Source organism: Melospiza melodia, chromosome 6, assembly GCF_035770615.1.
Source record: "Melospiza melodia melodia isolate bMelMel2 chromosome 6, bMelMel2.pri, whole genome shotgun sequence".
NCBI classification, from domain to species: Eukaryota; Metazoa; Chordata; class Aves; order Passeriformes; family Passerellidae; genus Melospiza; species Melospiza melodia.
Window position 1 is genome coordinate 67,039,118 of NC_086199.1, and position 21,208 is coordinate 67,060,325.

The 21,208-nt window shown below is 37.4% G+C and overlaps 1 protein-coding gene across 13 annotated transcripts in view; it reads right to left on the reverse strand.

The window, feature by feature from the left end:
- The window catches only part of LRRC4C (leucine rich repeat containing 4C), a 483,436-nt gene that overhangs the window by 81,314 nt on the left and 380,914 nt on the right, over positions 1–21,208 (reverse strand). For 11 of the 13 annotated variants that reach the window (XM_063158814.1, XM_063158810.1, XM_063158819.1 and 8 more), the window contains 2 exons: positions 16,962–17,051; positions 15,604–15,741 (listed from right to left, as the gene is read on the reverse strand). The gene's annotated coding sequence lies outside the window, so the exon portion shown is untranslated. Of the gene's footprint in view, positions 1–7,695; positions 9,564–15,603; positions 15,742–16,961; positions 17,052–21,208 lie in introns of those variants that run through there. The other 2 variants (XM_063158822.1, XM_063158812.1) reach the window with 1 other exon arrangement.

A 21,208-nucleotide genomic window follows, 5' to 3' on the forward strand; every position in this document is an offset into this window, starting at 1 on the left:
ACATCAGTTGTACTCCTTTTACATCTAATTTTTTAATAGACATTGTTATATGATTTCCTTTTTTTCCCTACTAGGTACTAGTTTGTTTTGATATAATTATTGGTGTAATTGTTAATTTTTTTTGTCCTTTTCCCTTGTATCAAAGACAGACTCAAAGTCAAATACAAACTCTTTTATAAATTGGGTTTTTTCAGGGCAAAAAAAAATATTCCTAGAAACTGACCAGTTTATATTCATAGCCTTGTGTTTATATGTCTCTTCCAAACAATTTTTCTCATAATTTTTCTCAGGTTTAGAAGACAGGCATTTCTGAAGCAGCATCATTGACTGCTTTTTACCTTTGATTTGGCCATAGGTAATCATCGACTTTACCTTTCTTTGCCAAGACACAAAAAAAGTCTTATCTGGGTGATATTTTAAATTAGATGCAATACCTTTGTGAATGTATTTATTATCATACTTCTTTGCAACTCTTAATGACATTCTACTACTGCTGCATGACGTTTTCATCATATCCACAAACCTGAAATTTCCCATTAAAAAATGCAATTATTTTTTCCACATGTTATGGAAAGTTACCTAAGGACTGAGCCATCCTCCACTATGTAGTCTTTAACAGATACCTCCAGGCCTTCACTTAATGTATGTAACTCAATCTTCAGGGCCAGACCACTCAGGAAAATGCACATTACAGAAAGAGGGATATCAACATGAACATTCACTGAAGGTGAAGTATTCTGACCTCTTTCTGGTTCAAAGGAGAAATCCATTATGGTTTTAATTCCCTGCACCATATACAGTCAAAATTCACACGGGCGTTAAATGCAATAAAACTCCTATTGAAGTAGTAGACTGTGCACTGCATATGAGCAACATGAAAGGCTAATGGGGTCACCATCCTTCCCCTCTGGTAGCTGTGTCATCAACAACCTTAACAAAAATGAACCTCAGTTCTCCAACGGATGTAGCAAATATAAAAGCTTTCCTTCGGAAACATAATATAGAATCACTTGTAGAAGAAGCTGCCTGTCCAATAAGGGCTCACAAACTGAGTAGGGGCAAAGAAAATCCTTGTAAAACCAAACATCTAAGCAAAGAACCCTTAACAGAGCATATATGCCCTTTGGCAAAGAAGCTCATGGAATTGAATATATTTGTGCACGTTTCATTTGAAACTTGCATGTATGGAGAGAGAGAAAAGTATGACTCCTTAATCCACTTCTTTCTGTCCCTCTTCTAGCCTCTTTTAAAATAAAAACTATAGCATTTTTGTTAAAATGATTCTAACATGTTACAATATTCAGTTATTGACATGTGTAATCAATACACAGAGATTACACCATCCTAAGGCTGAGAATTCAGACCTAAAATATCTAAAATATCTTTAAAAACAGCTACTTTTGTCAATATAAGATCAGGTTTTGCTGTTGCAGTGAGATTAATTCATCAATTATTCCATTACACACTGATGAAAAAGATGCACTAACACCTGGAATATCAGCAGGGATGGCAAAGGAGCACAGAGCCTTTGGAAATTCTGAAACTTGTAGCATATTAACTCAACATGGCATTCAGATCATCTTTTTACATCCATAAATATACATACTTATTTGATTATTTAGCTGTGGAAATAAAGAAAAAAGAAAACAAAAACCTACAGAGCAAGATCTGTCCTGCTGAAGTAATTACTAAATATCTTATTGAGATCAATTGGAGCAAATCTGGGTTTATGTTCTCACAATGACAGAAGAAAATAAATGGTAAAGGAATTAAACTGGTTGCATGGAAGGGTTATTACAGAGCCAACTAGTTCATACACTTTACAATGCTAAATGATGACTAAAAAATGAACAATAGTGAATTAAAAAAAACCTAATTATTTTAATTAATTCCTGCAAGACAAAAATCTCACTTATACCTGTTCATGGAGAGACTGTCATCCTCTTCTCTTACATGAACAGTCCACTAATAGCTGTTTTTGGAGATTTACAAGAAAGTAAATGTTGCTTTATAGTTGATGAGGATTCAGTATGATGAAAATTTCCTCCTCTATTCCCTACTATCATAGTTTCCAATTAAGACAATGGAACCTGGTGATCTTCAGTAACTTGATGAGTGGGCACAGTGCATGAGAAGTGAGGTGAGTAGCCCCCATCTCAGCCACAGGTGGCCACCTTTTTGCCATTGCAAGGATTTTGGTAAGTTCAAAACACATGAACAGAATTATTGCCTGTTTAAGATCTTAAGATAGTCTTTAGCTTAAGATCATGTCTAAGGTGTGATGATAAGCAGTGTGAGGAAACCTGCCCTGTTTTGACTCTTGCTGCACCCTCACAAGGATAAACAGGCTCTTTGTGTGCTTGGCTTTATTCCCCATGTAACATGGTATGAGAGGGAAGAGATTATTGCCATGAAAGTGAAGCGAGGTTTGTAAGCAAAATCAAAATATGCTGCAGATCTGAAGGACTCTAATACTTTCTGAAACTTACTACCACTGTTTTCCAGCATCAGGTCAGATCCTTTGGGCAATGACTCTTATATTTATGGTGAAATAAAAGCACCAACTCCTGGGCCTTCTAGAAGTCAGGTCATACTGCAGTGCCTGTACAAATATGAAAGGAAGTCACGTCCATATTTCTGAGGATTATTTTAATGCACAGGATGATATGAATCCCGTAATCCCATAGCTGTTAACTAACTGATCCCTCAAACACAAAGAGCATTAATGAATGCTCTGAATTGCTGCTCATTTGCAGAGAAAACATCATTTATTTAACTTATCTTGCTGTGAAACTTCTGAGTAAGCTTTAGCTAGCTGCAAATGAAATAATTGTTGATGGAATAGTTTGCCTTGTTTTGAGGGTGCTTGGTTTCCTTTTTAATTCTGCTGGTTCCTGGTTATATTGCTCCCCCACAGTCCTGACATAACAAGTACAAGCTTGGCAGCAAAACTATGGCAGATTTTATTCAGTGGTCTGATGCTGCCTCTCTCCCTTTCACAAGCAGCAAAGGTAAATCTTGTCCTGGCACTGTGAAAACAGAATTTCAAGATATATGTTAGTATTTAAATTTACACAGGCTATGGTATGTACCTGAAATGCTTTTTAATATGCCCAAGGAATAGATCCAGTCCTGGAAAGTCCATTGTTGTTTCTAATTGTCAGCGACTGCTACACTTTGCTTGCCTGCAGCTATCCAATTAACATATCACCACTACAGAAAATATTGTAATATGCTCCATGTCCTAACAACAAGTCTCACACTCCACTTCTATCCAACAATTTCCTCCTAACTGGGTTTCCAACATATTAGCAAGTATCAGTGAAGAGTATACAGGCATATATGCCATCTGATAATGCAGCTTGCAAGCATCTTTTCCTATTGCTGTGCAAAGTTCTGCTGTGCAGATATTCCTGCTAGTTTAGAATATCGAGAGAGACAGAGAGAGAGGAGATTGAGAGAGAGAGAGAGAAGCAAAGCTCAACTCTAGAAGAGGAAAACATGTAACTTGTGCCCTGAGATATCGCTATGGCAACATTTAAACAATGAACAGAAAGCCCTGCAGGATTCTGCTCTCGCTTCCTTGGATACCAAATGTAAATCCTGATTCTCTTTTATTGTGTGCATGCACAGGCTTCTGATTTTTGCCTTTTTCACTAACAGATAGCAAAATATCCAGGCCCCCTACCAGGAACTACACATTAATTCACTTCCATGTATTGCAGCTTGTGAATATGCAAGCAAAACACACCACTGGCATAATCATCTCCCTTCTTGTGCCCCCATTTCTACCCCTTAGGATCAAAAAAATGACCATGAGAGTACAGTTAAATAACAGGTAGACCCCTTTTTTTTTTTTTTTTTTGGTGAATGAAGTCATTAAATCAACCTCTCTAAAGTGTCACAAACCAATCTCCAATGCCTTCTGCCATGACAGGAAGTAGAGGCAGAATCCTTTTCAAAGGCTGCTCCTTCTCTAAGCTGCTAGAGTCAAGCATGCTGCAAGGCCACCTTCCAGATCACCATGGCTGCTGCTATTTCTAAATCCTTCTCATCTGGGTTATCCTGTGGGGGCTGGAGGAGGCTTCTTTTTGTTTATGACTTTCACAGAGCAGCTGGTAATGGGATGAAAGGCCCCTGAGAATACTAACCTGAAATGCAGTCAGCTTCACTACTCTAGAAAATACTTAGCAGGTTCCAACATGAATATCTTCAGAGTAATTTTCATCCAAGACTGGAAATGGCACTAATTCCATCATCCTTCCTTCTCCCCTTGTTCCCTCACTAGCCATCAGAAACAAAAGCATATCTCCAAGCCAACACAAAGACACTCTGGCAAGACAGAGATGGAGGCTCTCTCTCTCTCACGCTGCTGCTGAGTGCACAGTGCACTCCTTCAGTGAATATGCTGCAACTTGGCTAGCCTGGCTTGGGATTTTTCACCAGCAACAAGCTCTCTCAAAATGTGCTAAAATCCTGTCTTGAGCCCCATCCAAAATCTTCCTGCCTCATATTGCAACAGGAAGAATCTTCACATCAAATAGGAGATAGCTTTTTAGGTCACAGGCAAATAATTTTAAAGCCTACATACAGGAATCCATAGCAACACTTCTGGAATCCTTTTGTTTTTCTCCAGTCCCGCATAATTGCTTGTATTGGCTCACATCTACAGCATTTTTTTCTTGGGTCTCACCTAATTTAAAAGCTCATTTTTCACTTGTCAGTGGTATCAGGCTAGGAGATACTGTGACACAATTTGCCGCTCCAGCAAACTGAACCTGCTTCAATTCTAGATCAGTACAAATCATTCCTGACATGAGAAAAGACATAGAGCAGCCATCCCCTTGCATTAAAAACTTACACTTTGCCTCAAGTTTGAGGTTTGATCTCCGACCTTCTGGAAAACAATTAGACCAAGCAGAGCAGGACCTTCCAATACAGCTTTATCTTTCTTCCTGCATTTAGTGCATAAATATAGACAAAATTGTTCCCTGTACAGTGCTAAAATCCCAGCTTCCTGGGGTCACTACCAAAAATATCATCCATGGTTTGAAGAGGAGACAGCCCTCAGGACCAGCATTTGCCACTGAATGACACACCTGTGCTCAGACACCTGTGAGGGAAGTAGCAGAGACAGCCCGCTCCTGCCTCTGGACGAGGAGATATGTTGCTTCCACTTGGCTGGATGTTTGGATTAATATTTAGGCTATTTATTTTATGATCAGCCCTTTGGGCTCTGGATAAGCCTCAGCACAAATACTGAGAAATGCTATACTCATTTCCACTTTGACATTGAAGGAGTTAAACTCTGGGCTGTTCCATTCGTCTTTTGGCTACTGTATTAAGTGAATGATTCACTGAAGTGTGAAACTGTTGCCTCTTTGGAAGCAGACACACATCCCTAGCTTTTTAATGTTGATAAGGTTTGCCTATTTCAGCCCAAACTGGTGACTAAATTTTCCCAGTGCTTCTTTATCATGTCAAGAAAATACTCCTGCTAGTTATTGTACAAAACGAATAGGGCAGCTATGACAGTTTTCTATTGGCCAAAACTGGAGTTGCTCTATCAAATTTTCTGTTTATGTGTTCACTTGAGAGCAATCCAGGGAAAAGCTTGGAGATGCCTTTTTCTTAGCCAGCTTCTTTTTCCTTCAGTAATTACTGAGCAGCAGCTTAACATAAATTTAGCTTTTCTATTGCTGCAACTGCTGATGTAAGTGTAGCCCACAACAGGGCACAGACTTATCATGATACATTATAGAATAAACAAGAGAGAGTTTTGCACTTGTTTTCAGATGCTGACAAACTTATTACCCATTTAGTGTCCCACCAGGAAACATGGGCCCAGAGAAAAAAAAAGGAGGCTAAAGCACTTCACACTAAAACAATTTAGCTATATTGAGAAGGATGAGAGCAATTGGAGCTGGAAGGAACAATTTTTGCTGTGCCTGCTTCCTTCTTTTCCTGAACACAACTGCACAAAGGGTCGGATTTGTTCGCGTGGCCAAACAAGAACTCCCAGCGATTTCCTTAGGTGCAGAATTGATTAATCCTTCTCAAATAGCCAATGTTTAAGAGGCATGACCTCCAAACAGAAGCACATGGGACACATTTGAGGGGCAGAAGTTCTCATTTCCATTACGCCAAAAGATTCAGGACATTTACATGAAGTAACAGTAGTGATGTCGATGAATGAAGAAAGGGGGAAAAAACAAAGAGGCTAATAATGGTTTATGTATTTATCCAGGGAAGTTACAGCCCTTTTTTGTGTTGTTTCATGCAGGCAGCTTGTGAAGTGAGAAATGCTGCCAGAAATTAAAAGAGCTAAAATCTGGATCTATCAACACTTCTTTCCTCCCTGACCGCTCTCCCCTTCTCCAGAATATTGCTGCTAGAGAAAAGTAAAATGAGTGGCAAAGCTAGTTCTGCACCTTGCCTGCAAAAAGAACCCAACAAAACCCCATTCCTATTCAATGGTTCATTTAATTAGTTGTTTCTCCCTCTCATTCTGCACCAGTTTTGGCCTAATACCTTCAGCTGGAACCTTAACATGTGAAGGCCAAGGTTGAAGAGGGCAGAGGTGAAGGAGGACACAAAGGGAAGTAAAAGAAAGAAAACTCCCTACTCACGAGCTATGCAGTCATGCCAGGAGAGGGGACGGAAGTAACACTCTTCCCCACAGGAAAACATGGACCTCTATTTTAAACATCATGTTATCCTCCCTTTATTCTACCCTCCCACACGACATTTCTCCAGGAAGGGAGAGATATTTACTGGTCTGCTACATAACATTGCTAATTTCTGAAGCCCACCACTTACAAGCCACTTTTTAATTATTTTCATTACCAGCATAATAAAGAAAGTCTCCTGACACCTCCGAATCCTCTCACTTCTTGTCAATCAAAGTAAATCTCTTTTAACTGCCATGAAAGTCCAATGGAATCCTGAAGGATTCACCACAAAATCACAAAGAATTTCCTAGGAGATCCAGAGGGCATGGGTGGCCAGTACAGCAGTTCCTAAACTCCCCTTCAATAGGAGAATATCCTCTCTCTGCATATTACTGTCTCCTTTCTTAGCAATGGGGTGTAAAACATGTCATTTCGCTTGGAGCTGCATCCTCAAAATCCATTAAAAGCCCCTGCCCCACACCCCCCCCACTCCCGCCAAAAGCCATCCTTCACCTCCCTGCTTGATTATAAAATGTTCCTTTAAATACACCATATTGATCTGCAATGTCAGTCTGGATACCAGCATTCAAATCAGAGCCTTGAACTATTTTAAACACTTAGTAAATAAATAAACCTCCTCTGTGCATCTAATTCCATGCAACTTGCATCCGTTTGTAGAGACTGGGCAATCAGGCAGCACCCCCCCATCACTGCAAGGGCTTTCTCAAAAGATTTCTTTGCTAGCAAACATTTATAAATGCTATAGAGACACACGGGCAGGTGTCTGTAACACCCTACCAAGGCTCGAGTTTTAGGAATTTGAGCTACTGTGAGAATTCAGTTCTACCCTCATTCCTTCCCTTCTCTCTTCCCAACCGCCCCCCTCCAGCCATTATCAAAATACAGTCAGGTTCTTTATTCAGGTGGGGGGAAAGACTGAGAAAAGAGGAATAAGGATGAAAGAAGAAAGGCAATGGGGCATAGATCCTTTTCCAAAAAATAATAAAATTAAAAGTGTACTCACTGTATCCTCAAAGACTATCCAGCTGGAAATTCGAGTGATTATGAAAAACCAGGGTGGGGGAGGGGTTAGAAAACTATTTCGTTTCAGCAACCAAAACAAAATTAAAAACAAGAAAGGAAAAAAAAAAAAAAAAAAAAAAAAGGATATCCAATTGCAATTTCCCAGCAATTTCAGTCCATACAGGTGCCAATCCAACCCAACACTGCTGAACTCTCCCCTTCTGGCAATTTGCTTTCTTCTTCTCTGTCCTTATTTTCTCGGTGGCTTTCAACTTTTCTGCTTAAAATTTCTGTACTAGTAATGTTGATGGTTGCCTCCACTGAAGAGTAGTGGTTTAAAATAACAGGAAAAAACCAAAAATCCTTGAGAAGGATGAATAGTCCTTTGCCTTTCTGAAACTTTTCATTCCACTGTGGATCATTTGCTTAATTTCCTTTTTCTGAGGTTTTCTGCCTCTTTGGCTCCACTGGTCCCCATTGCTCTCTATTTGTTTTTTCTCTGAAGAGCAGAAATAACTGTATTTCCTTTTAAGCAATCCTCCATCTGCATTCTTTTAATGTAATTTTGTTGTGACACTTAGGATCCAGGTCTTGCCAGACAATTTTCTTTTTGCTCCTTCTTTGCTGCACTATCAATTATCCAATCCATGTGTCTCCACATTAGAATGGGGATTCCCATTCTTATTTTCCTCTATACCCCCACACTCCTTTAGAAAAGAATCTCCTCTTGCATTTAAATTTTTATTCCTGTCTGTCAAAAAAATAAACTTTTAGTCTCTCTCCCCCCTCTCCAAATATCTGATTAGATTTCCAATCACAACCCAGTGCGCAATTGGATTTTTGATTTCGGCAAGAAGCCAGCAATCCACAGCATCAGCACCCTCTCTCCTTGTTTCAAACTCCACGTTATATCCTTTTGCCTTCCCTCCAACTCCTCTGCATTTTCATAATTTCACATTAAATGAAATGAAGGAGGGAGGGAGTAGAGAAAAATTCAAGGTTCCCACCAGCTGTCAAGGATAAATCCATCACCTCGTTATTTTTTAAACACTTGGGATGGGTATTTTTAACGCCCACTCTCGCCTTTCCCCCCCCCCACTTTTCAAAATCCTTCAGACGTTAGAACTCCCCCGATGGGGCACAAAGAAACCCGAGAAGATGCGATTTGTCCTTTTAGCTGCAAATTTCAGAAGAATACTTTGCTTTTCATTTTAGCTTCCTCTCCATCTTTTGTCCAGCAGCTCTATGAATCCAGAAGCAGTGAGACGGATAAACTTCTATTTCTTTGAGGAGAGAGAGGGAAAGAGAGAGAGGAAAAAGGATAAAAGCTCTCCCGTCTCTGCCTCCCTTTTCCTCCCTTTCTGTGTTTCAATGCAGGTCTGATCTCATTTCCAAGCTGAGCCTGGTGTATTTCAGATGTACAAGTTGGATTTCCCTTCCGCACGGCAGTGAGTTAGTCTCCCATCTTCTTCCACATGCCAGTTATCTTCCCCCTTTTCTTCCTTCCTTCCTGCCTCCCTCCCTTCCAAGATGACACAGTCCCAGGAGCGCAGCCGATTCTTTCAGCTTTTAGTTTCATCCCTGACAGGCATAGCCCTTTGCACAGCCGAAACGCTTCCCTCCTCCTATGAGCTGCAGCTTGAATTCTCCCCGTGTGAGCATGTAGGGACGCATGTATGTGTATATCCAGCTCCTGACAGCTGCGGCTGTTGCTGGGAGTAGCTCCGCTTTTCAGTCGCTCTGGCTTTCTCTTACTCCCCACCTTTCAGTGGCACCCTAGGATTTGCAGATGTCCCAGGGCTTGTCGCTCTGGCTACACTCCTCCTTCTCCCCTTCCGTTCTCTCCCCTCTTCCTCTGTCGCGGTTTGTTTCTTCTCTTTTTTTTTTTTTTTTTTTTTTTAATTTCTTTCCCCCCTCTGTCCCCTTCTTCTCTCCCCCCTCCCCTTCCCTTTTTCTTTGCTTGTGATCAGTAAAATACAATTACCCAATTACCTCCCATCATCTTAGCACTGATTGGTCAATTGCGTTAACACTTGATGTCAGGGAAAGGGGCCGGGAGCTGCTCCGGCGTGGCATTGCTGCCACCTGCTTGACAGACTGGGAACAAACTCAGGGTTACCTTAAGAAATCTCCCGAGTCAGAAAGCGGTAATTGAAAAACAAGGGATCGTCTTAAGGAAAGGAATGTCAAAACTCATTTTCTTAAAAGCCTGCCTGATTCTGACAGCTCAACCAATATTCTCAGGTTCCAGCCTAGCCGATGAGGCAGAGTAAATGACAGCAAGATGAAATGAGGTATAAAGTTGTCTTTGCAAAAGAGGTACAGGGCAACCGGAATTCACAGGTAGCCGCTCTGGCCACCGATGTAGAGGCACAATTGTAATATGAAACAAGGCATAAAATTATCTTTGCAAAATCTGTAAAAACGAAAATAATTTGCATTGAAAGACAATCTGTTTTCCAATTACAGAAATCAATGTTTGTGTAAAACCTGTATGCACATAAAAATTACCTAAAATTCCAGTTTGGCAGCTGTTCAAGGGCAAAAGCCCTTTGAACAGCTTCAAGGTTTCAATGAGTTTAAGTCCTACCTTCAGTAAGCTGTGACAGCAATGCAGCAATGCAACATCTGGGCTCGCCTATCAAATCTGCCACAGTTTGATTACAATGACTTCAGACATGCATTTTGGAGTTTTCTGAACCGACTCTCTAATTTGAGTTACTGAAATACTGAAATGTGCTCTTACCTGCTTGCCCAGGTATGTTAGATGTACTTATCTATATTACCTAAAGTGCTCAGAATTGGGCTTATGCCTTGTTTCTCTCAGGGATCTAAGTTCAATGGAAATTTTACAGAAAATTTTGTATGTTTAAGATCAGATACAATACTCACTTCACGGAAACAGAAAATGGGTGATGTATGTGCTGGCATTTGTCTTTCTTAAAATCAGAAAGATATTATTTATAGATCCAACTCCTCCATACAATCAAAAAAAAAAAAAAAAAGTGAGGTGCTTTAATTGTAATTATAGCAAACTTCAAATACTAAGCAGTAACCGAGTTATTCCATGCACAATGTAATATAACTAGCTCTTTGCTCAGTCCTCCCTCAAATAGTAAAGTTATGTTTGGTAGCCTTACTCAGGCTTCAGCTTTTGTGTGAAATTGACATATGTGAATATAAAATAAAGTGTAAGTTCTATGTCATATTAGAAGTTTTTCCAGAATTATAAAATCCATAAGCTAGCTGAATTCAGTCAAGTAACGCTTACTGAATCATTAACACTGACTTTCAGATTTATTCTACTGACTCAACAGGCTTTCTGGTGAGAAGGTCCTGCTAGATATAAGTTAAGCAACTGGAACTGGGCGCATTTATCATCTGATCTTACTATCCCTGAAATCAGTGGCAAACACAAATTACCTGCAATGGGTGAAAGGCTGAGTGTGTAGCATTAATAAATAACCCAAACCCAGCAGTCTTCCCAATATGCTGAAAAAGTCTCCGAGTTTTTTTGAGGAAGGTTGCAAGTGTGGTAGGACATGAAGTAACAAGTTTCTTGCTGACAAGTATCAATCTTTTTCTCAGTTGGTGAGCTTATTTTGTTCCTCTCTGTTTCACTGATGCTGGTGGCGTATTTTGGGTCTACAAACATCTTATAAGAGTCTTTTTCTTTTAACTACTCAAAATCCATAAAACCACAAGGTTGCTCTTTTTCCCAGAAGGATAAAAACATCACATTCTAATATGTTTCCTGCACTGTTTTTTCAAGAAGTTCCAGAAAAAATTCTTGCTACTATTAAAGAATCTGTGAGTGAAAGCAAAGGTTTCTATAACTGAATTAAACAAATATACAGGTGTCAGGTGCAGAAGATTTTGGGCATCCAATCAGAATCTAAGATACAAACTCTGCTGTAGCTACAGTATCTCTGTTGATTCAAAGGGATACTTATGATAGAAATATGTGTATTTTCAAATGACATCAAAATACACATTTCCAACAGATAACTGCTTAAATATATTACATATCATTGTATATACAAAGATAATATATTTGCTGGCATATGTAATATATTTGCTGGCATATGTGTGGCAAAACAAAAAAATGTATCAAAACTGCAACAAGCTCTAGGCTATGATATGATCTCAAAGTTTTGTTATCTTTAATACATCGATTAGGCTTTATCACCCAATAAACATAGAAGATAGTGTGATTATTTTCTTAGAACATAACTTTAAAGCAATCTAGTTTGCAATATTTACAGGATAACATTCCATGCTACATGAAAAAGTAAATATCTTTATACAAAAAAAAAAAAATAATTGCATTTAAAATAAATATTTTGGTACTATCACAATAACTCATTTTTTAAACAAATGTTAAAAGACTATCATTAACTCTGGAGACAACTGTTACGTTTTTCCTCCAGCACATTATATATTGTTGCCTTGAAACACTGTTGTTTTTATATTGCCTTCAATCTTGCCCAGTGCTGAGTATGAAAGGATAACAAAATTCAAATGTATGTACTGGCAAATATTCCCATCATAAACACGAAGAACACATTGTTATAAAGATTGCTATATAGATCGTTTTCCTTTCCAGCAGACAAGGCCAGCTACAGAACTCTGTGTATGACTCACACTGTAAGAGACTAGTGGAAACGACCAAACATTCACAACATTCAGTCATTTGGTGGAAGAGAAATGTGGCTAAAGACTAAGAGAAAAGGATTTTGACCCTAAACAAAGGAGAACAGAAAGATTGTAATTGAATAAACAGGACCAAATTTTGAGGAAAAAACCAGTAAAAGAGATTGCTTTGCTTAGACAAAGTGAAAAACAATTGCAACATTTTCCTAAGTCAGTAGACAGTCCCACCATCCTTTTAAATATAAACTAGAAAATCATAAAGAAAATAAAATATTATTCTTTCTATTTTATTTAGTATTGCTGACAAGAACATGTTTGCATATGGAGAGAGTACTTGAATTCTGTTAGAGCTTTCTACTTTCAAAAGGGAATAAAATTCACTGACAAACATACTTTTGACTGCACAGATCTAGGATCAAGCTTGTTAATTAATTTGTTAATTCAATGCATCTCCTAAAACTCTCAGACTATATAAAATATATTATATATAATCTAAAAGAAATAACATAAATATTCTATTGTAATTGGAGCCCACAGTATATAATTTCCTGTTTATGTGATTTCATTGATTATTGTTCAATTTTTTTTAATACAAAAAGCAATAAAATAGGGTGCATGCCATCAACACTATCAATTGAATGATACTGCCTCATTTATTGATTTTCATGGGCTTTTTTTTCCTGCTGTTTACAGTTCTAGTGAGATTTTTTTTTTTTGCAAGTAATTTCTACTGGGTCATAGCAGCTTGGAAGAAGTAAAAGAAAAGTTTTCTTCCTTCCAGGAAAATCCTTGTTTTTTCCAGGATAAAACCACAGCACATGATTTTCGCACAGGGATGTGTACCTGACTGTTCAATAAACTAACCTCTTCATAATATCATAATAACAACTGTTTCTGATAGAGATGGAACTGAATGGTGGGGTTTCTTGTTTACATTTGAAGGGAACTACATTCTCAAAACTTCTGTATGCCTATTGCATGTTCCCTGTGCAGTTGGGTAAAAAAGACAAATTTAGAATTGTTGTACATTTGTGCAAATTTTCATCTTCCATGCTAACCATCCATGACTGAAAACAGCCTGCTGTTGGAAGAGACTTTCTAGAATTTCTTCTTATGGAACCGAGTCACTTATTGTCAAATTTTCTGTTATGCAGAGACAAAACCAGTTCCCCAAGCTGATCAAGAGTCCTAATGGTATCCTGGGCTGCACCAGGCAGAGCATTGCCAACAGGTGGGGAGGGGTGATTCTTCCCCTCTGCTCAGCCCCAGAGAGGTCACACCTGGAGTGCTGTGCCCGCATCTGAGCTGCTCACTACAAGAGAGACATGGACAGAATGGAGAGAGTCCAACAAGGCAGTATAAGGACAACATACTGGAGCATTTTTCCTATGGGCAAAGGTTGGAAGAACTGAGACTGTTTAGACTGGAGAAGGCTTGGTGGAATCTTATTAATGTCTCCATGTGCATGGAGGAAGGGTGCAAAGGGGATGGAGCCAGTGATGCCCAGTGACAGAACCAGAGGCAGTGGGCACACACTGAAACATCAGCGGTTCCCTTTGAATATCATGAAACGTTTTTTACTATGACAGTAAGAGCACCGGCACAGGTTGCCCAGGGAGGTTGTGGAGCCTTCCCCCCTTGGTAATATTCAGAAGCCATCTGGACATGGCAACAGGCAATTTGCTCCAGATGAATCTGCTTGAGCAGTGGGGATGGGCTATGTGACCTTAGAAGGTCCCTTCCACCCTCCAGTATTCTATGATTCTGCAATTTAACAGTCCATAGAAGTATTTACATAAAAGAAAAATAAGAAACCTCATATTTAACTGTTAAAAATATTTTTTCTCAAGTGCTCTTAGTTTCTCATTTACTGTGGGCTTATAAGAGTTATGTGCTTAGCATTCAGCTCTGCACTAGCAGAGGGTCTCCTTTGTTTTCTAAAATTAATTATGCTTGGGTTAAAAAACAGGAGAAAGAAAAAAGGTAAACATTTCCTAATTCAGCTCTTGCAATCGTGTTGCAATTCTGACTGGGACATATAAATTTCAAGTGTTTTCATCATATAGCTGTTCTGAGAATAGTACCCAAATCCTGTGATTTTTTTTATGCTATTAATTTCAGGCTTAGAATTTGGATTGAGAAGAATTCTCTCCTTTCTAGGACTGAGCACCATTGACGTTAAGCTGTCATGAATTCATTCCATAGGGAGGAATTACTTCTTTGATTTCAATGGACCATCTCCAGATTAATGTAGGTGTAAATGAGAATAGAGCATTCTTTATTTTATATCCATGCCCCATTTAATATGTACTTGATTTTCTAAATCACACAATTATATAATCATTGAGATTGGAAAATGTTAGTAGAGTAAAAAAGAGGAACAGTATCTTTAAAATTAAATTTTTGAGAATTAAAATTTAAGAATATAGACAACTAGATTTGGGCAGAAATAATCCATCTGTTTGAAAATAATATCTTTATAGTGTGACAGCCTTTTTTTCCCTCAGTGAATATTAAATAGCAAAAATATGATACTTTGACACAGAGATGAATGCATCAGACATCCTAATTTCTTCTCCTGTGGAGTTATTGTGACTGGAAAATACGATTTCCACATATTGAGAGACAACCTAGCAGCCATATTTTCCTATCTTTTCCTTATGTTTAGCATTTATTTAAAGTGAAATTCTGATACAGGGAAAAGATTTACAATATAACTTCTGAGCCAAAGAAAAGGTAACATCCAAGATCTCTAAATTTTCATCACAACAAGCAGGATAGTTTGCTTTAACCATGCAAAGAAAGTTACAGCTTTCAATAAACTGGGGAGGAAAATAAGTGTTGCATAGAGAGGGCAAATTGTCAAAATGGAGAAAATATGAAAATTTTGTGCCATAAATAACATTTCCAAAGCAGATAACTTTAATATTCAAGATCTCTTTTCAGGTACATAAAAAATAAATTACTTCAGCTAAGTATCTTCAGCATCTTCTATTCCTATGTTCAACATTAGGGAATCATCTGTACATGAGAAAATATTTTCACTTCATCCTCATTTGTCAACATGAAAAAACCCCTGTACTTTCATAGCAATTTTTTTTCTACTCCCTTTTCCTTTTACTTTTTTTTCCCTTAAAGCAGTAATGGCGCATCCTTGGCCACCAGTAAACAACATAAGCTTTTTTTCCCAGATTTTTCTAAATTCAAATGCATTGAAATACTATAATGCATATTATATAAGGACCTGATTTCTTACCGTTGGTGCTTGTAGGACTGCTGCTAGTGATGTGGGCATCAAAAGTGTTATAGCCAGGACTCACTGGAATTGTATTTCCAGAGTCTTTGCATGATATCAAGATGGGCTGTTTGATTCTCTCCACACCTGCCTCTCTACCTGTAAAATGGAAATAATTCTTACTGCATGTGTTAAACTGGAGGGACTCACCTTTGTTTAGGGAGTGTAAAGTCTTCCACCAGTGTCCGTGTATGACCTGACCCCATAATCACCACATGATGTGCACTACAGCAGGCAAGGCAGATTGGAAAATATAAGGTAGCAATTGGGGTAAAAAAGCCATCCCTCTAAATAATTCTCATTCTTTCCTGTACCCTAGCAGTCAACACCTGATATCAAATAATTTAAGATCCCTGAGCGTGTTATAGTGTAAATGTACATTGACAGACGTTGACATAAACTAGAAGGATGAGAAGTCAGAGAACAATTTAGGACCTAGAAATGAACAAGAAGGCAAGAAGCACCGTATTTATACTCACCAATGTTCCGAACTATGGTATAGGTTACTTGAAAAATTACTCTTCAACTTTAATTTCTCTGGATTTTTTCATCAGGTGCTCAGCTCTCCCTTCTATCTCCACAAACACATTAAAACTCTACATCACTTAAAGAGCATATGAAATACCTAATCATCTTCAGTATGATCTTGGAGAGATGGATGAAACACTACAAGACAATGCTGAACATCTTGAAACTCTTTTGGAGTTTACTGGGTTACTGCCACTCTAGAGGAGACCAATAGCCTGCCTAGTCTGCTGTGTTGTCATTTCTAAAAAGAAGACAAGATTGTTCCATAACTTTCACTTCATAAAGCACTATAAGCAGAAGAATAGCCAAGACCAGTTTTCATTGGATTTGCCCTGGAAATGCTACAAGTGGAAAAGATACTTCTAAATTTTGGAGACAATGAGAGCAAACAGGTTTAATATGAATAAACTTCTTTGTCCCCATCAGGGCAGGATCCTTTGGAAAGGTCTTAAAAAATCTGTGGTTGAGAACTTTTCTCATTCTTTATTTACCCCACATTAGACACCCTAATAAGAAGAAATGCTGTCAGTCACAAGTGGTGAATGTGATGGCAAGAATAATGGTTATTTAAATATTTATTTTCTTACAAAATATTTTAAATATTCAAATTATTATTTTATTTTTATTGTATTAATAATCAATATTTTCTTCTTATTTATTTTTTATTCATTGATGATTTAGGCTAAGTTTTCCTACAAATTCTCTGAACTTCATTCCCAGGGGGAATGGTACTAAATATTAATATAATTAATATAATATAATTCAATACTAAGTATTAAATCAATACTCACCTTACTGAATCAATCACATCTGATCTTCAAGGTCTTGGGAAGAGTTTCTTGTTAAAAGGATTACTTCCGGTGATGAACAGGATGAAACACCTGTAAGGGATGTAACATTGTTTTAAGAAGCTGCGCATCATGATTATTATAAGTTGTCTGAATGTGGGGAAAAAAGCAAAGGAACCACAAGATGTGATGCACAGAAGTCTGGATTTGATCCAGAGTTATACTAAATGCTTTTTATTTTCAAATCTTCTATTTCTCTCTCCTTGCACTTTTCTCCTAGCTTAGATTGAGGCTGCATTTCCTTTAAATTGTATTTGCTTTACAATCTTTTGTGCATGTCAGTGGAAGTATAAAATATTAAAAAATTCTGTAAGAGATAAGGAGCACTACTGGCTCCAAAAATCACAGTAGTGATAGTCTTTGAACAATAAGAAGGTCTAATATTAAGAAAATTAGAATAAGAGGCTAAAGAAAAATTCTCCAAAGTTCTTCAAAACTTAACGGAAAACACATTTTGTAAAAATCAGGAGGTCAAAGGAAATGACCTTGCACTTAAAATGTTTCATGTGGGCCTTATTTTCAGAAGCAGCACAGCAATATTTGCTAAATCCAGCTCCAGTTAAAATGTGTTCTCCAAAGATGAGCCAACTACAATGAGTCATCACTTTTGGAAAACACATTTAGTAACTCCATCCATGAAGGCATAGAATTGGAAGCAGAAATTAACCATCTATAATACTAAAGCACATACAGTACATTTTACTAGCATTTCTTTTCTGGAAGAGAAATTCAGAAGAAAATATTAGGTTCAAAGGAAAATTGTAATACAGTCTCTCAAAAAATTAAGGTTCAAAAGTGGTTTCAATTTCATATTCAAATCTGCCCCAAGAAATATGATAATTAAACACAAATCAGTTTGGTTTTTTTATTTAATACTCCTGCCCTCAGGTTTTTTAGGAAAATAAATACAAACAAAAAAGAAATCTATCCCTTCTTATTTATTGATATGAAAACAAACAATAAATATGTGGTTTCAAAGTGATCATTTTACAGAATTGTGGTCCCTTAGCATTTTTTTAAGAATTCACATAGCTATTGAAAATCACAGAATTGTATGTAAATTGCTGTTTCTTTTCCTGCATGACTAGTGCAGATAGAAGAATCAAAAATTGGTTTGTGTCTGCCTTTTTTTGAGATACATAACCTATGTACATAGATGTTTATCATGAAAAATGGAAATGTCTAAATGCTTTCATTGAATGTGTTTGAATGTGATTGACATGGAGGTTTTATAGTTAGAAAGACTTAAGGAATAGCTATTTATTTAAAAGAATATTCCAAAATGTGTGAGAAATAATTGACAAAATTTAGATATATATTTGAAAATAAACTATATTTTAGATATTAGAAAGTATATATTTTTAGAGAGATCGATGCAGATTGGTCCTTGAACTCGATAGTTTAGGATTTTTTGCTTGTTTGTAGGCAGAGCAGCATTGGCATTGTTCCTATTAAATTAATGTTTTTAAGATCAGAAATTCTTAAATTATTATTACTCACACAAGAATTTGCACTTGCTGAAATTCTTCAATTTAAAATTTTCTGAGGAACATCCGAGCATCACAAAACCTGACTTTATTCTGCAAACAAAATCTCTAAAAGGTATTCTAAAAGGTGCTCAAATGTGTGAATTTGGAAAATTCTGTGATTTACAGATTTTGTCTAAGTGCATTAATCAGCTAACTCCCATATGTTTTCAACTTTAGAAGCCTTCCAGAAAAGAATACTAATTATTTGTTTCCTAATATAACAGAAATTAATACACGCTAAATGTTTAAGGTCCATGTGTAACCTTGCAGGTAGTCAGCACCATCCAGGTCAGTTTAATCATACTGATATTGATAACTATCCCATTTTTTGAAAGACTTAATTTCTATTCCTTATTTCTTTTCAGCAGAAGAAAACGAGCAGCTTGTCACTATGGTATTAGGTGGGAGGCAGTGCATGGCAAGATATGAGTCAGTCATTAAGCCTGCTGGTCAGTTTAAAAAACCCTAAAACACAAAACAAACTGCAGCTTGTCATAATTACTGGGGCAATTCTATGCAGAGAGAATATGCATTAGGCAATTTATTCATGGATGGGAATTTATTTCCAGAATATGCTAATACTAAAACAGGGGATACATTTGAGATACCTCTTCTGTACCTTGCTCCAAAAAACTTCAAATACACTTTAGCAAACTGATTGATGTTTTTTCTCTGGGCTAGTTCTGTATTATACCAATGCCCATCCTTGGGGTTTTATTCTCTAAGATATTTAAGTGGGATATTTATAGGGAAACCATGCTGATGAAGACCTTATATGCTAAGCTCTAGAATGACAAGAATTTCTGCTTTGGTTAAATGAGAGCAAGTATATAAATATACCTCAGCCCTTTGTCACAAAAGTGTGTGGGAGAGGCACATTAGGCGAGGTGCTAGAAGTGAGGGAAGCTCTAACTACTTGCAGCTATGACACATTATTATTCATTGCATGGCATGTCACTCAGACTGTCATAATGCACAGCAGAGAGCATGCACGTTATCAGTGCAGAACAGCACTGAGGGGCTGCAGAGGCACAGGTCATTTGGGGAAAATACCTCTGTAACAATCCAGGCACAAGTTTGCTGCTCTTTGTGAAATGGATCTGGCAACACGAGCAAGGGGATCATCAACTGGTTACTATCAACAAAATTCAGCCATTACAAACGGAGACATATCTAAAAGGGCTCCCTGACGTGGTTAGAATTCTCTATGCAAATAAATATTTATAAATAAATAGCCAATAAATATTTTCCAACAAGATATATCAGTCTTGGAGAAAGTGATGTGAACAAAGAACAGGTCAAATGCTCAAGAAGTTGCATGAGACCAAAGTCAGTACAGTGCTTTGCGCTATGGAAAAAAGGTTAGGAAGAGAAGGTAGAATCTGCAGGGTCAGAGAAAGCACAAATACAAAACCTAAAATCAGCCAGGAAGAATGAAAATAAATAAATCAGCAAAGGAAATCAGATATAGGCATCAGGTTCAAACACACACACAAAAAACAATTGAGTCAATTAGAAAAAGAAGGCAGTCTGAATTTCTTGAATATGAAATTATCAATTTATAGATATGAAAAAATCAAACTTAGTTTTTATGTATTTGAAAATTAGCTTTTTTGAACAAAAATCTATGATTTTTTCTGACAAAAATTTGCTTTCTTAAGTATTTGCAAACAATGAAATCACAATGTGCAAGCTTATTTTTCAGGCCCATCTTTAAAATGATTGCAATATTTAAATGATTGCAATAACTTCTTCAATTTTTCTGCTTCTTTCTGTTTTCTTTTCCCATACTCAGTAGAAGCCTCTGTTTAGAAATTTTGGTTTTGGTTGACTTTAAAGTCAGGCTTTAGCAGAAATTCAGAGAATACTCAAACGGACTTACCAGGTCAGAAAACATTACTGCAGCGTATCGTAACCAACCCTGCGTGAGACTTTCAGGCAGTTGGTATCAGCACTTCCAAACATCATCTATACTCCACTCATTATATTTATTTCAGAATGCACTTGATAATTTGATAAAAATCATATGGTAATTTTCTTTGTTAGACAATGAGTTTGAGCAGTAATGACTGAGGTGAAGCACATTTCCAAGGAAACTGTGAGGAACTAATTATCATGCTCCTCTATCAAGAATATCAATTTGTTAGTAACATTTTAGTATTTATCTATCTATGAAACCCTGTGAACTTATTGCCTTTCAATTAACAAAACACCCACACATTAAGTTGTACTGATGCAGGTCTTTTCATGGCAGTGTGTCTACAATCCACGCATAGGAATCATCTCACAGACCCACAAAGCATACCAGCCTCAAAACTATGGTAAGTGCTTTGCAATAGTTATCACACAGAACTTGCACATCAACAGCAAGAATTGGGATTTGTGTTCAATTCCCTTCAAAATTTTAGTAGGTAAAAGACAATACTGTTACCATCATGTCACCATCATTTTTTATCATTGTTCAAAAGACATTGATGACAAAGGACCTGAACAAAACTTTCTAACTTGCTCAGGAGTTTAATGGCCTAAGCAGTACAAAGCATGTTCCTCATTGTGTGACCATTTCCTAACTCACTGAACAATTTTAGAACAGTAAGCAAGCAATTTAGAACAACATGGCTGAGGACAAAGGTGATACGGGAAGGTCAGGATGAAGATAAA